General features: G+C 58.9%; 1 protein-coding gene across 4 annotated transcripts in view; it reads left to right on the forward strand.

Annotated features, from left to right (window-relative positions):
* CNTFR (ciliary neurotrophic factor receptor) overlaps positions 1-13,773 on the forward strand; it is a 36,532-nt gene continuing 22,759 nt past the window's right edge. For 2 of the 4 annotated variants that reach the window (XM_062206981.1, XM_062206985.1), the window contains exons 1-2: positions 9-37; positions 7,182-7,296. The gene's annotated coding sequence lies outside the window, so the exon portion shown is untranslated. Of the gene's footprint in view, positions 38-7,181; positions 7,297-10,544; positions 10,587-13,773 lie in introns of those variants that run through there. The other 2 variants (XM_062206983.1, XM_062206982.1) reach the window with 2 other exon arrangements.

The raw sequence follows: 13,773 nt of genomic DNA on the forward strand, positions 1-13,773 counted from the left end.
AGGGCGCGGCGCGGAGCCCCGGTGGCCCGAGGGCGCGGTGAGTACCCCGCGGCGGAGCGCGCGCGGCCGGACCCTCGAACCCTGGCAGACCGACACGACCCGCGGCCCTCGTGCGCGCGGGGAGTGAGGGGACACGCGTGGGCCTGCGGCTGGGGGAGACAGGAAAGTTCACGAGAAACTTTGCCAGTAAACTCGGGGGCAGGGGCGCAGGAGAAGCGACCCCCCCCACGTCCGGGCGCGCTAGGGGTTGGGCGTGGTGGTGGTGGTGGTGGTGGTGGGGCCGGACAATCGGCTGGAGGGAGGTGGCCGGGCGGCTTGTCCTAGTGTCCCTGTGCTCCTCACCCCTCAGCCGCACAGCGCAGGGTCTGGGAAAATTCTTGGGCTTGGGGCGGGGAGGGGGGTGGGTGGGTCGCAGCAGCCCCCAGGCGCCCAAAGGTGGCTTCAAAGCGCTCCAGGGTGTGAACGGACGGTTGCGCGTCTGCCAGTGCATGTGTGTCCATGTGAATCTGCCTGTGTGTGTGTGTGTGTGTGTCGCCGTGAGCCTGCCTGGGGTTTTCTCGTGGGTCCGCTTGGATGTATCTCCATGCAGTGGGTCTCCTCCAGTGTGTCTCTTTGTAAGTCCTGGTTTGTGTAAGTCCGCGTGTGGTGTATCCCCAAGTGTCTCTTTGTGAATGTGCCCGTGGGTGTCTCCCCTAGTGCGGCTCTGTGCGCGCCCAGCCGGCCTGGGTGTCCCTGTGCGGCTCGGCTCGGAGTAGTGTGTCTCCCCGTGCGTGGGGGCTGGGCCGCGGGGGAGGTCACCAGACGGACAGTTCTCCTGCTCGGCTCCGCTCTGCTCTCCTCTCCTCTCCCGAGCCTCTCTCCTCCAGCGTCTTGCTCGCTTGCTCGCTCCCTCGGCCCCCTCCCCCCTCAGTAGCTTCAGGCGGGCAGGACTATTTCACGCCTTGTTGAAAATTCAGGATTTTCTTTCTCTTTCCGTCTAGCCCGTCTCTTTGAGAAGCGTCTGTGTGTGTCTGTGCGGCTGGCAGCTTGTCTGCAACACTGTGTGTGTGTGCGTGCCGCTGTAGGAGTGTGTCTGTAACACCAGTTGTTTTGCCTCTAATATTGATATACTTGTGGCTGTGTCACTTAGGTGACACTGAGGTGGCAAGCATCTGACGTGCTAGGTGTGCCTGTGCATTTGTAATTGTTGTGTGTCCAGGGGGCCTGAAATACTGACATATTCTTGTGTGTCTAACTCTGGGCATGATGATGTGCCATTGGGTGGTGGGGGTGGGGTTGGAACCACTGGCTCTGTAGGGCCAGCCAGGCTTTGGGGAGTGGAGGGTCTGTGTGTCCCGAACTGTGTCTTTCTGTGTATCCACTGTCACAACCCACACAAATCCCCTCAGCTGGCTTCGGGGTCGCCTGATCAGGATTGGGTGGATGGAGCTGAGGTTCTCGCTGTGTGAGAACTGATGCTCCCCAGTGGAGCCCCTGAGCCTGTGCGAGAATGGGAGCTGAAAGTTCACTCTGAAGAGTTCCTGGGGCTCTAGAATTCATGCTCAGATCCACACTGGGAAACTTACACTCATTCCGGGGGCGTGGGGTTTCCACTCATAAGGGCTCATATTCACTCTTACGTTCTGGGGTTCAAATCCAGATACACACCCCAGCTCTGGGAGGACACACGCACATTTCTGTCCCGTTAGCTCGTGGATTTACACTGAGAGCTGGCGTCCATCCTCCGAGTCTCACTGTGGTCTGGCGCCCGTGCCTCGGTCCCACTAAGACTGCAGTGACACAGACTCACGTTCTGGGTCCAATCCTCAGCCACACTCAGACTGACAGGGAGACCTGGGGCTTCCACTGAACTCAAGGACTCACACAGGGGACTCACACTCACGCTCAGAGTTATGCGTCCATGCTGGGGCTCACTCAGATTCATCCTAGGATCTTGGGGTCCACACTTAGACTCCTGTGGGAACGCCCAGGGTCAGGTCACACTTAGCATCCCTTCAACTCACGTGAACCCGAGTGCAGCTCACATCAGCTTCCCATTTGGATCTCAGAACTCACACTCAGGCTGGCACGAGGGCTCTCGGATTCTCACTCCAAGTGTTCGCACTCAGATGTACGTGGAGTGCATAGTCAGGACCCCCGTGAACACACTCCCCTTCGCTCACTCAGAATGCCCCAGAGCCCAGGCTTGCACGGGAGCTCTGCTGCTTGCACGGACTTGTTGGGAATCCTGGGTCTCACACTTCAGTCCTGGAGCTCAGGTTCAGACCCACCGAGTCTTGCAGTCAGATGTTCCCCGGGCACTTGGGGTCACATGCAGACTGATGTTAAATCTGGGTTATCACTGAAGCTAAACTTACATCCATCCTGGGGCTCGCACTCAGACCACACTCAGGACAACTGGGGTGAGGAACAGAGACCTGTCTTCTTCAAGGGTGGAGGGGGTGTGCAATACACATCTGGTCACACCCTCACCTGGGTTGTGCAGGGATGCACAGGTCGGGGTCTGGGGAGAGGTGGGGATCCAGTGACCCAGTCAGCCTCCCTGTCTTGCCTTACGCAAGGAGGCTAGGCTCCTAGCAGGAGAGCAGAGCAGGTTGTTGGCGACATGAACCCTGGACATCCCATCTGTGGCAGGGAGGGCCGGGTGTGGGGAAATACGACTCACGGTGCCCCAGGACGTCTCCGCGCCCCATCCCAGGATGGGAAGTTTACAAAGACTGACCTGATGAGGAAGTAGACCTCTGGCTGCCGTGGTCATTCCAGAATGTTGAATCTGGAATTCTGAGAGAGATGGAATCTGCAGTGAGAAGGTAGCCGGCGGCAGAAGGCTGGACTGGACCCACCCTCTCTTCAGTACCTTCTCTGGACTGGAGAGGGCCAGAGGCTCTGTTACGTTCTAGCTCACAGGGTTTCCCAGAATGCCCCATGAGCCCTTATCCTGTTTTCAAGGTGTGCCCAGAAAGGCAAAAGCCCTGGGGGACCTGGCTTGCAGCCAGCCCTGGGATTCCACCTGCCTGGGGGACAGAGGTGGACTTTACATGCCTTCCTGCTGGGGAGACCAGCGGGTGGGGCTGCATGAGGTCCATTAGCTCCCCACGGGAGCCTGCACTGTAGGGGCCTGGCGCTGCAGCACCCCCTACAGATGCCTGGGCTGTAACTGCTTGAGGCCCTGAAGGAGACACGTGCTCTACAGCCCCCCTTTGGGGGTAGTGGGCTTGGAAGCAAGGCGCCCTGCTCTCTGCCCCCCCATGGCGAGTTGAAGTGTAAATGAATCGGAAACATATGGAGTGGATTTTCTTTGAAATGCAGATGGGTTGGGGGGGGGACCATGTGTGCCTGGTTTGGGGGGGGTCCTGGAGAGCAAGGAGGCTGAGAGGAGAGAGCTGACCCCTCCTCCAGACCCGCCGTGGGGTGTGGGAGTGGGGAAGACCTCAGCTGTGTAAACTCCTGTGGCCCTGGATGACCACACCCACACGGGCTCCCAGCTTCCTGTGGGGAGAGCCGAGGAGGCAAGTGGTCCCTGTGGGTGGGGAGTGCTGAGGTCATCCTCCTCAGTCCTGTGACAGGACAGGGACTCCCAGGCCCCGGGGCGGTCGCTGTCCTCCAGCACGTTCTGCCTATGCTGTCCCTGCAGGACAGTCAGCAGTGTCGCAGAGGACATGCTCCAAGCCCTGTGGGACCCCGGGCCTGGGTCTGCCTCCCGCATCACTGCGCCCCTGCCTCTGGCACAGGGCCCGTATGCAGCAAGAGGGGAGTATGGAGTGAACCCTATCTCTTTTTCTCAGCCATCGCACTGGGTGCTCCCTGTGGGCATGCCCATGTCCCTGGCTTCCTGGCAGAGTAGGTAGTCAGGAAGTGCTGGGGAATGCACGCAGGAAGAGCAAACCCTCTGGGGTCTGTGGCTTGAGACCCGCCAGCCCCTGTTGTGCACCCCTCTGTGGCTCAAAGGGACCTTGAGTGGTAATGCAGGCTAGACTCTAGGAAGTACTTCCCTTCACTGAGGAAAGGAGTATGGAGGATAAATGTCTTCTACCTTGGAACGGTCTAGATGAGAGGACCCTGGGGCAGGGCTGTCATCTTGATTCTCTGACAGGTCAGCGGTCAACTGCCATCTCCCAACAACGGGCTTGTTCAGGAGGTAGCAAAGTCCTTGTCTCCCCACATAGTTGCAAGTGTGACCGTGCTGTCTCCAGACCTGGGTTTCCTGGACTCTAGCTGAGGGAGTGAACTCTGTCTCTGAGCCTTCAGGTCTGGGCTCAGAGGCTCTGTAGCTGTCGTGGTTATTAATGTCTGGCTGAGAACCTGGGGTTCAGATCCTAAAAATACTCTGTCCTGCCCAGGAGCTGCGGGTGTGAGCAGTTGTAGCAGTGGCTACGTCCTGGTGGATCAGAGACAGAGGGAGAGACTCACACACTCATTAAGAGCCAGAAAAGACTTGGGAGAGTGTGTGAGTGTGGGGAAACTGAGGCAGTATGGGTGGGAGAGGAGTCAGAGCCTTTGGCTGCTAAATCCGGTAAATCTGTTGACACTGCGGAGAGTTCCTTTCTTCAGTCTGGAGAGATGTCCAGTATCAGACATAAAAATCAAGCGGTCAATAGGAGCCATTTCAGTCCAGCCTCAGGATGCTCCAAATAAGTGTGTGGCAAAGGAGACAAAATCTTCTTGCCCACGTTCCCTTTTCTGAGCCACTGGCCCGTCGCTGCCTCCTCAGAGCCCTTCCTTGCGGCCAGAACCCCAGTGAGGATCTTCAGCCCCACCCCCCTTTTTGTAGGCCCCTGCCCCACTTCTGACTCTCAGGCCTTTCCCCAGAGGAAGGGACCTGCATGGTGGTCCCGAAAAGGCACGAGAAGCCCAGAGTCAGAGGGCAGATGCCTTGTGACCTTGGCCCGCCAGCTGACCTTTCTGGGCCCCTCTGTGAAATCGTGGGACGGTATGGGGGGTGGGGTGGGGCTGGGCCCTGGCCCAGGCCTGGAGAAAAGGCAGTTTTGGCACCCATCCAGGCCCCTGACGTCAATGACTCTCCAAATAATGGAATCAATATTGGGGGTGGGGGGCAAGCGTGAACCAGGCCCCAGCGATTAGAAACAGATCAGCACAAACCCGCAGCTGATTCTGATAGAGCTGCCTTGAAGCTCCAGGGTGGGAGGCCTGGAAGGAGGTGGACCTGGGGGGTGGCCTCAGGAATGAAAAGGCGGAGCTATCAAGTGTCCAGCTTGAGGGTCTAGAAGTGGGCAGGGCCTCAGGCTGCCAGGGTTGGAGTGATGAGGAGGGGGCCTGTGCCCTGGTCCCTTCCTCCTCTGAGCCTACAGGGTTCCAAGGCCAGGCGACATTTGTGGATGGAGATTTCTCTCAAGCCAGTGAATGATGAAGAGTGAGCAAGGGACGTTCATCTCCCTGCATCCAGACTTAGGTCCCTGGGCCATGTCAGGAGTCACAGGTTATGGGCAGTTATGGGGAGAGAGCTCTGAGTGAGACCTAAGCGAGATGATCTTCGCTTGGAGCGCCAAGGGCATTAATCCAAACTAGAGAGACAGGTGTCCTTCCTCAGCCCGGGAGCTTGGCCTCCGCCATCAGCTCACATTCTCTCAACCTCCTAGAAGCCAGCAGGTGAGGGTGGAGGGGCTAGCCTGGCGGCAGCTGACAAAAAACAGGAAGAAGCACGGAGTGGGGGGGGGGGGAGCGGCTGTAATTACGGGGCATTTATTATTAATCAGATGAAATTGCTGGAAGCAGCTGGTGTAATGTGCGTAGTGATACAGACTCTGCACGCTTCCCCAACACGCATGCATACACACACACACGCGCGCGCCACACACAGCCCAAGCCTTGCTCGCTTTCACAGTTTTCTTGCCAAGGTCAGATGGGACTACATGTGTCTCTGTGTCTGTGCTTATCAGCGTGGATCTGTTCTTTTAGCTCAGCTGGTTCCCCTCCTCTGCCTTTTTGGTCTCCTTTGCTGACTAGCTCTCGCATTCTTTGGCTCGCTGTGTGTCTCCCCGTCTCTGACTCTCCCTCTGTCTCCATGTGTCTGTGTCTGTCGCTGTGAGCCAGCTTGTTTCTAGCAGTTTGTTTCAGTTTCTGGATGACACCACCTGGGTGGCGGGTGTCTCTGCATCTCCGGGCAGGACTGGGGGTGTGAAGTCCCTCTCTCATGCATATACATTGAGGCACCTACTCTGTAGTACGTTTGCCTGGTGCACCTGGGAACTGTTTTGGGGAGGGCAATTGGTTCTGAGGATCTCCTGGAGTCTTGCAGAAGGTGAGGCGTCTGTTGGGTGGACGGCATCTGTAGAAGCAGCAGTGGTTTTCAAGATACCCCTGAGTTTGGTGCCAGCTCCCTTGCTAACTACAAACTGTGTAACCTTGGGCAAGCTGGCATTCTCTCTGAGCCTCAGTTTCCTCCTCTGTAAAACCGATGACAACCGGCTTACCTCCAAAGGTTGTTTGCATGATTCCATACCAATTGTAAGGTGAATGAGAGCTACTCAAGGACTGTTGCTGTTACTACTGGTGGGAAAGACACTGCACAGGTAGATGAGAGTTCTTCAGAGGCAAATTGGTGTAGCAGAAGAGTTTTGGAGCTAGATACGGACTCAGCTTTAGGCTCTGAGCCTGATCGGCTCTGTGGTCTTCGGCAAGTTACTTAGCCTCCTTGAATCTTGGTTTTCTCAACTGTCAAATGGGAAGAATAATAGACCCTGCTTCGTGGAGAAGTCATGAGGATTAAATGAAATCATGCGTATGAAGTGCCTAACACATATTCTGGCACCTAACAGATACTCAATAAATCACAGTGGTGATATAAGGGAGAGGATGTTATGATGGGGGATGTTCATGTCATGCTTGTGACCCTGTCTCTGTGTGAGTGTGTGTGTGTGCAGAATGTGTGTACTGTGGGGGCCTGCAAATTAGTGGTGTGAAGATTTGGAGTTGTCTGTGGGTGGTGTCAGGGCCCTGGCTTCTGGCCTCCCTTTGTTCCTGTGGTCCAACACTTGCAAAGTTAGCAAGGGACACTGGAGAAGTCTGTACCAGCCCCAGCTTTTCCCCTTGCAGACATCTCCCTGCTGCCTGCCTCGGTCTCCCCTTCTCACAGTGGGGTTGTGAGTATGAAACGAGCTCTGAGTTGGACTGAGGACCGTGGCTCTTCTGTGACCTCTGACTTGTGCCCTTTGCCCTTCTAGAATTCAGCCTTGTCGCATCATCCCGCCCCCTTGGTTTTGGAAGTCCCAGGAAGAGTTTGGTCTGGAGGAGGAGGAGGAGGGCATTGATGCACTTGGTGCAGCCAGTGGTGAAGAGGTGGGTACTGGGAGCCCAGCAGGGCAGCGCAGCCCCAGGGCATCAGGAGCTACACTGGGGTGGCAGGGGTGGGGGGTGTGAGTATGGGAGGACCTGAGAGCTCTTCCTTCTGTTAAAAAAAAATTTCCTTTTTTTTTTTTTTTTTTGAAAGGAAAGAGAGAAAGACAAAGACAGAGATTTTCCACTCCTGGTTCACTCCTCAAATGCCTGCGACAGCTAGGGCTGGGCCAGACCAAAGCCAGGAGCCAAGAATTTAATCTGGGTCTCCCATGTGGGTGGCAGGGATCCAAGTACTTGAGCCATCCACTGCTGTCGCCCCGGATGTGCATTAGCAGGAAGCCGGAGCGGAAGTGGAGCAGCTGGGACTTGAACCAAGTACTCCAGTCTGGGGTGTGGGCATCCTAAATGGCAACTGAACTGCTGCCCCAAACACCTGCCCTGAGATCCCTTTCTTCTGCTCACCTGTTCTTTTTCTGGAAGTTCTGGTGTCAGCCTAGCTGGGACTTTTTCTGTCCCCATGACGGGCCCAGAGAAGGGAAGAGACTCACCCATGGTCACACAGGCAAGGGCAAAACTGAGACAGGAAACTGGGCTGTACACGGAGGAGGGCTGAATCCCAGATGTTAGAGTGTGTTTGCATTTTAGTGTCCTCAGGTTCCCTCTCTGTCCCCAAAACCTCCCTCTGGCTCGATTGGGGGAGCAGCTGGGCTTGGAGGAGATGGGATGGGGGGTCAGAAGGTCCAGAATCTTCTGGGGCCAGCTGTGGGGCTGAGCCTGACTCTCCCTGCCTCTCATTCAGGCCAGGCAAGGCCCCTGGATTGGCAGCCCGGGGGTGGGGGCGTCCAAGGAATCGAGGCACTGGAGCGGAACGGAAGGGCCTATTGTCCAAAACCCGCCAGAGGCCCACAAAGGCCAGGCCGGCTTTTCATCTCCACTCCCAAACAGACTGGCCATTTTCCCGGCCGGAGGTTTTTTTTTTGGGGGGTGGGGGCACTGATTGGGGTGTTGTTGAGGGTGGAGTAGGGTACCCCTGGCTAGCACATGGCCATAAAAAGGGCTTAAGATGGTGTTGAGGCCCAGGAGGGGAGAGAGGAAAGGGTGGCGTGGAGCGTTGAGCTTTCCACCTCACTATTCCCAGAGGCTCCAAGGCCATGCAGTGGGCTGTCTGGTAGAAGTGCAGGCTAGCATGGGGTTAGGGGATGGACTTACAGAATAATACATCATATGTATGAGAGGGACACCTGGGAGAAGTCTCATGGCTTACTGGGAAAGTGGGCTGCTGAGCCACGAGGCCATGCAATCCTCCCCTTCAGGGAGCTGGGACAGGGCCTAGAGAAGATGGCCAGCGGACATGAGCTCTCTGCAGCAAGAGGGATTGAGACCAGACAGCAGAAAGGACTTCCTGCCAGTGAACAGTAGCTCAGATGCCCTGACCCTGTCCCTGGGGAGACAGGGGAGCTGGAGAACACCCCAGAGGCTCAGGCCGAAACAGCTTCTGCGGGGGCCGAGGAAGCTCAGGAGGGAGGACTTGGCCGTTCTGTCCACCCTCCCCCGGCAGCACCTCCAGCACCACTTTAAAAACAGCTTTTTAATTTAACAAAGTGGATGAAAAACTGTTTTTGGAAATAAAAGGTACCTGCTGTCTCCCAAGCCAGCACTCAGTGCTTGCAGAGATGCGCTCTCCGGGTTTCTCCCGGCTCCTTGCCTCTGTCTCTCTCAGTCTTTGCTCTTCAGGGGCCCCCATCGCCCCCTCTCCCCATCTTAGCCTCCACAGGAGCCTCACCCTCTGCCTTGGGGTGCCTGAATCACCATCTATGCCTCCTCCCGTCTTCCCTCTCTCGGTCTCTCTCTTCCGGGGCCGACTCTCTCTTCGGATTCGTCTCTGTCTCCCAGCCTGTCTCAGTCTCTGTCTCCCTCCGCCCCCTCCTTCTCCCCCAGCCCCAGCTCTAAATGGGTCTATTTAAAACGCCCGATGCTGCCAAGTCAGAAAAGCTCTCCTGATAAAGCGCATTAGGCGGAGGGAGGGAGGAGGAGGGAGGGGGGAGCGGCGGGCGGACGGATTGATCCAAGCCTGTAACCCCATTAATCAGGCAGCAAGGATCCCCCTCCCTCCCCCAGCCTCAGCCCCTTGGAGCTAAAAGCCCCTTAAATATTTATCACCCCTCCCCCACGGGGGCGAGGGGCGGGGTGTGTGGCCCTTGGTGTGAGCATCCCCTGCTGCCTAACGCCCCCCACCCCGTGTTCCGTGTGTGTGCTCCTGTGTAGGTGCATGGGTGTGCACACCTGACAGGCCCAGGGCCCAACGGGGCAGCTGGGTCACTTGGGCAGCCTCCAGGGACTCTAGCAGTCTGGCCTTGCACATGTCCCTCTTGGCCATGCAGAATGAGGAGACCCCCCCCCGGGGTTAGCTGGGGGGTCTTCATCCCCCCTTCCCCAAATGTGGAAAGTGACTGGAGGACTGGGAGGCATTGCACTACCATTCCCAGAGGTCAGGACAGCGAGCTCGGGTCCATTTTCCAGATTCCTCAAAAATCTCAGCACAGGAAGCAGCTTGCGGAATCAGTTGGGGGGGAGGGGGGGGCGTGCTCCTCCCGTGCAGGGCGGAAACTTGGAAGGCCATCTGAAGTTCCACCTTTAGTCTCAGAGAGCAGATCTAGGACCTGGGGGTGGATTGGAGTCCTCCATATCCTAAAACTGCAGGAAGGTGACCAGGACCTGTGGGGAGGGTCCCGCTGCCCCCAGAGAGCAGGGACTGGGGTGAACATGTCCTCGCCTAATGATGCCCCCAGGGCAGCGGAGGTCAGCCCTGAGATGGGCAGTGGTCTGCCCGGGTTGACCGGAGGCAACTTCACCTTGGGCGGGGGAGGGAAGCCCCAGCCACCCCTGGGTGTGAGGAGGGGCCCGGGCCCAGAGCCGGGAGGGTCCCTTCCCCTCCCCTCCCCCAGCATCAAGTGCCACATCTCCTGACTCAGACAATTAGATTCAAAGGATGACCTCACTGCATGCCGTCCCTCACTCGCTCCCTCCGCTCGCTCGCTCGTTCGCTCGCGGCGCGCTCCTTCCTCCCCTCCTCCCGGCCCACTCGCCGCCTCGCCCGCGGCTCGGCCCGCGTTGCTCCGGCCGAGCCCGGCCCCTCGCCTGCCCACCGGGACTCTCGGTGGGGTGGGGGCGGGGGCTGCCTCTGTCTCCCGGGCCCCAGCCCCGAGCCCCGGGGACCCGATGCCCGCGGACGGCTGGGTGGACGCACGGAGCGCCGGAGGCACGGACGGGGCGCCTGCGCGGGGACCCAGGTCAGTGGCCGCGCGGCCGCAGGGCCGGAGGACTTGTCACCCCCGCCGCCGCCCCAGGCGCGCCCGCCAGCCCGCCTCGGCGCTTCCCGCTCCTTTCTCGGCCCCCGCCCCCCGCGGCTGCTCGGCGCGCTCCCCCTGCCAAGCTGTCTCTCTCCTCTTCTCTCTCTCCCTCCCAGCCCCCCTGCCTCTGCAGCCGGTGGGAGGGACTGGGACTTCCTGAGGTCCCAGGGATGGGGCCGGGGCCCATTGGCTGCAGTCGAACCAGGCCTCTGAAACGGGAGGAGGGGGGCTCTGGCTGTGTCCATCGGCCTGGGGGAGGAGACCACTGCCTGGGTGGGAGGGGGCTACTGAGAAAGAGGCCCCGGGTGTGGGGGTGACATGTGGGGGGGGCGGATGAGCTCCTGGTATCTTTCTCTTCTCACATCCTGTGGGCCTCTTGCCTGGCCTCATTTGTCCACACCTTCTAGCTAACTTGAGTCTTGCATTTGGCTCCCACAGCCCACCTTCGCTGGGGCCCTGTCACCTGGTTTCCTTACACCCTTCTGCCTGGTTTCTTTTGTCTCCACGCCTGCTTCCTCTAAGTTGCTGTCACCTGGCTTCGTGGGAATGCCCTTGCCTGGTTTCCTTAGGTCTTACTGACTGGCGTTGGCTCCCCAGCAGCCACATCAGGCTCCTCTGGGGAGTAGGGCATCAGGGCCCCAGCTACACCTGGAGTGGCAAGTGCTATGGATGTAGGCAGCACCGGCAGCTGCTCCCAGGTTGCCGCCTGGCCAGCCCAGGCCAGCCCGGATGCCAGCCTCCCACCTGGGACGAGGGGGCGGGGCTCCAGGGCCCAAGGACACTCGGGGACGCTTGTCCTCTGTGCTTCCTTGGGGAGAACTCCCCTCTACCTGCTGTGGTGCTGCCTGCCTGCCTGCTGCTGGGCATCTATCCCCACCTCTCTTTGGGCCTGACGGTGATGACAGGGCTTTGGCAGGGGCTGGGGGATTGAGGTCAAAGCCCCACCTCTTTCCCCTCCCTTGCTCGTTCTCAGCAGCTCTTGACATCTGGGTGTCCTACAGACAGCCACGAGCACAGAGAAGTGTCGAAGAGGCCTGGGCTCACACAGCAGACGGCTGCTCTGAGAGCGGCTACCTGTCCTGGTCCCTGAGAAGAGGGGAGGCAGTGAGAGCCTGGGGAATGGGCTGACCTCTGGGGCTTCCTGGCTCCCGCAGCTGCTAGAGCATCTCACCCAGGGGCTTCCTCTGCCCCTCCTGTCTGGCCTGGATCTCCCTTCATACCTAATGCTGTTGAAAGCAGGGTTAGGGGAGGAAGGCGCCGCCTGGGGACTGATCCTCTGATTTTCCACTATTTAGGGACTGACAGAGTTCCTCTTCTGCTTTTCCTTCCTGCCTGAGGCCACCCCGAGCTCTCTGCCCCTCCCGTTAAGCAAAGCCGGGCCACCTGAGGTCTTAGGGTGGTAGAACAGACCTGCGGATGCCTCTGGCTGCCTCTCCCATTGAGGGGTGTGGGGTGTGACAGGCCGAGGGCGGCCCGGGGCTCTGAGCTTCTGGAGGTACACAGTGACGTGGGCGTCGAAGGTTGACTGTTCTGAGTGTGAGATGGTATCCATATGTGAGACCGTGACTATTCTGTGTTAGGGAGTGTGTATGTGTCACAGAAACTGTGATGTGTGTGTGCCAGCCTGCGGCCGCGCTGCCCCCATGGGAGGCGGCGATGCCAGTGTCTGTCAAAGCTGCCTGGGTATGTATCGGGGCAGGAGGGCTTGGGGGGCTCTACTGGGTGGCAGTGAGAGCCCAAGTGTGTGCTGCTCCTTGGGGAGAAGTGAGCGCTGGGTCCCATGTAACCCTGGATTCTCGTGTGTGTGTGTGTGTGTGTGTGAGCGTGCACTCATGCCTGTGTTTACCCATCAGGAACAGATTGCTCTGGCTTCCCCACTGTGAGGAGGGGAGGAAGGGGGAGGAAGGATGGCTTGCTCTTGGCCAGCATACCAGAAGGTTCCTTAGCAGTAGTGTGTGCGGTGTGCATGCGTGTTAGGAGGGCAGAGAGAACACAGCACTGTTCCACGAAGACCGTCCAAGCTTCTGTTCCCCGCGCTCAACTCTGGCTCTGTCAGAAAGACCATTTTTTCAGTTCTTTTTGTTACAAACCCAGGCCTCACGTGCACCGCTGCCCGCCCCCCACCGAGTGCACTCTGTGTGTGTGTGTGTGTGTGAGTGCGTGCACGCACTTGCATGCACGGGTCTCTGTGTGCCTGCACCATAGCGGTGATGGGGCCAGGGCTGGGGGGTGTGGTAGGAGACGCCAGGGCAAGCAGCCCTTTGTCCTAGCCTCTAATGGAAAGCCATCGGGGCCATCCGTCTGTCTCCGTGCAGGGCCCTGCCCTGTGGCCTCCTTCCTGCCCCCTCCGTCTGCTGTGGGCCTTTCCCTGACCCCCACCCCCTCCCCAGGAAAGGGAAGTCGCGTTCAGCACTAGAGCCCTGCCTTTCCCCACCCTTCATGAAGCTCCCCCAGCTGTGTAGCCTCCCGCTGCAGCACTGGGTCCCTCCAAAGAGGAGCAGCACCCCTTTCCCTACAGACGTGACCCCGCTGGTGTGGGGGCCTTTCTTGGCTTTAGGGGTCCTTCTGATTCTCCTGGAAGCCAAAGCAGCTTCTGGACTGGGGCTGGGGGAGAGGGATTTTCAGAGTCTGTGAAGCTGTCCAGAGCCCGTGCATCCAAAGGGAGAATGTGAACTTCTGCCCCTTTCTGCTCTCCATTCAGGAAGCAGGGGCAGGAGCAGATGAGTTTGCAGGGAGGAATCCCAGGCCCTCCGCGTGCAGAGGGCCGCTTAAGCACGGCTCACACGATGTGCACACGCAAGCCCAGGCCCAGGTCTCCCAGAAGCACGCAGGCCTCGGGTGGGCTCCACATATGGGGACGGGCTGGTGGGACAGATGCCCATCTTCCCAGGATACCTCCATAAGCTGCAGAGCCAGGCCTGTCATGGGAGGGCCCCAGACTCCCCCCAGCAACACGCCTGCACACACGTGCAGCAGGGCACGCATATGCTGATCTCAGGGTCCCTGCGGTGCGAGAGGCTGGGGGTGGGGGTTTTGAGCACTCAGAGTTCAGGCTGCTGCCAAAATCCATCGGAATCTTGTCCCCCCCAGGCCCGCATCTCCGGCTGTGGAGGTCACAACAGCAGGT

Source organism: Lepus europaeus, chromosome 12 (assembly GCF_033115175.1).
Source record: "Lepus europaeus isolate LE1 chromosome 12, mLepTim1.pri, whole genome shotgun sequence".
Classification (NCBI taxonomy): domain Eukaryota; kingdom Metazoa; phylum Chordata; class Mammalia; order Lagomorpha; family Leporidae; genus Lepus; species Lepus europaeus.